Raw genomic sequence first — 2,219 nt, forward strand, 5'->3', positions numbered from 1 at the left:
CTGTTTGGAGTATGATGGAGTCTCCTTCTTTAAAGTGAGGCTGGATGGCAATAATTCAGGGGTGCTTTGATGGAGAGTTCCTGCACGGCAGAAGAAGGGGCTTGGACTGGATCTCTTCCAACTCAATAGGACTCCTCTTTCCAAAGGCCCTTGGGAGCGGTCCGGGGCTGATGCCTTGTGCAACTACAACTCCCAGGATCCCTTGGGATGGGGCTTGGGGCCCCAGGTGTGCCGCCCAGGGGCTTGTGCCGCCTGAGGTCTGTCTGGGAGCAGAGGGGGGCAGGAGAGGCGGGGCGGTTGCCTGGAGACGCCAGGCACACAATGGGGCTGGAGGTGTGTTGTGTTGTGTCTTGTGTGTCTTGTGGGTCAGTCATTGCCAGGCTGGGGCGGCTCTTGCAGGCTTCCCCTCGGTCCGCTGCTGCTCCAGGTGAGTGGCTTTCCATCCCCTCCATAGAAGTCCACCTTTTCCCTTCTGAAATCTTCATACCTTCTAATACCTCTCCCTCCGCTCTCCTTCTTTCTCTCCTTTCCCTCCTTCCCTCTTTCCTGGCGGAGGACTTCTTGGGGCCCTGCGCAGGAGCCCTCCTCGGGCGGCATGAAAAGTGGGGTCGGCAGGAGGCCAGCTCAGCCCTCGGAGGACTTTTCCCGGAGTCTCAGCCCCAGCCTTTCCTCCCTCCAAGGAGCCCCGGAGCTGGGTTCGAGTTCTCCCCCGCTGCGCCTCCGGAGATCTAGCCAGGTAAAGCCCCTCTGACACATCCCCAGACTTTGGATGCATCCACACTGGAGAGATAACCCGGTTTGGCACCGCTTTAACTTGTTGGCTGGCTCAAGGCTATGGAATTCTGGGAGTTGGAGTTTTTGTGGGCCCACAACATACTCCAACTCCCAGAATTCCATAGCCTTGAGCCAGAAAAAGAGTGAAAGCGGGGCCAAACCGGTTTATCTCTCCAGTGTGGATGCAGTGGTCCTCCAGGTGTTTTGGACTCCAAGTGTCCTCCATCCAGGGAGACCAAAGGTCCTCCTTTTCCAGGACCTGACCCCATTTCAACCTTCTTCCTAGGAGGAGTTCCCAAATGTCCTTCATCCAGGGAGACCATATGTCCTCCTTTTCCAGGACATGTCCTCCATTCCAACCCTCTGCCCAAGCGGCATTCCCAAATGTCCGCCATTCAGGGTGAACATGCCTCCTCTTTTTTCCAGGACATGTCCTCCATTTCTCCTTCTGTCCAGGAAGGATTCCCAAATGTCCTCCATTCAGGGTGACCAGAGGTCCTCCTTTTCCAGGATATGTCCTCCATCTCCACCTTCTGTCCAGGAGGAAGGTTCAATCTTTCCACTAATCCGCCTCAATTATTGCACCGGAAAACAGAGCTGCTCCAAAGGTCCCCATTTGGCATTCAATCCTCTGCCTTCCCACTTTCTCTGCAGCTGCTTGAAATGTCCCGGTTTCTCTGTCCTCCTCCTCCTCCTCCTGCCTTCTGCCTTTGTCTTCAGCCAATTTCAGTGGCTGCAAATAAGTTCAGCATGGAAAAGTAATTCGCACTCAGTTGACGCGGCTGGAGAGGAAAGAGAGGACCGGCCAAATCTTGCCCTTCTCTGTTGGTTCAAGCAAAAGCAAACCGCTGCAGCCTCCCTTTGCTCCCCTGTCCTCCCACATTAGTGCCTTTTGCCCTCTTGACCACACGCTTCTTGTGGCTTTTCCTCTTATCCTTTGTGAAACGTTGGAGGATACCCCTGGTGCTCATTGGGCTTTGGACCCTCTGGATGTTTTGAACTATAGCTCCCAAAATCCCCAGCTGGAGGCACAGCCTGGGATATCAGTCTGCAAAGGGATCTTGCAGCATCTTTAAACCTAACTGTGCTGCAATGTTTTACAAAATGCTTCTGAAAATGGAATTAGAAGACAAACGAATTAAACCAGACGTGATAAAATGGGCTCAGGACTTTGGTCGAAACATAGAATTGGAACAGTGGGGGAAAACATGGTCAAAGCGTCTAACTTATACTTTAAATTATAACCTGAAAGGAAACTTGTATATTAATGCAATTTCAGAAGCATCTCACGCCTTACAATTTGGCTAAAAGGTGACTAAAAATACCAAAAAATAAGTGTTGGAAATGTGAGAAGAAGGTTGGCACTTTCTACCCCACGTGGTGGAAGTGCCAACATGCAAAATAACAATAATAATAATAATAATAATAATAATAATGGAATGAAA

General features: G+C 51.2%; 1 protein-coding gene across 2 annotated transcripts in view; it reads left to right on the forward strand.

Annotated features, from left to right (window-relative positions):
* The first annotated feature begins 369 nt into the window (after nucleotides 1-369).
* CIMAP1B (ciliary microtubule associated protein 1B) overlaps nucleotides 370-2,219 on the forward strand; it is a 13,881-nt gene continuing 12,031 nt past the window's right edge. Inside the window, exon 1 of one of the 2 annotated variants that reach the window (XM_089527349.1) lies at nucleotides 370-427. The gene's annotated coding sequence lies outside the window, so the exon portion shown is untranslated. Of the gene's footprint in view, nucleotides 428-579; nucleotides 737-2,219 lie in introns of those variants that run through there. The other variant, XM_089527348.1, reaches the window with a different exon arrangement.

Source organism: Sceloporus occidentalis, unplaced genomic scaffold (assembly GCF_023333645.1).
Source record: "Sceloporus occidentalis isolate IW3139 unplaced genomic scaffold, rSceOcc1.0.p SCAF_5, whole genome shotgun sequence".
Taxonomy (NCBI): Eukaryota; Metazoa; Chordata; class Lepidosauria; order Squamata; family Phrynosomatidae; genus Sceloporus; species Sceloporus occidentalis.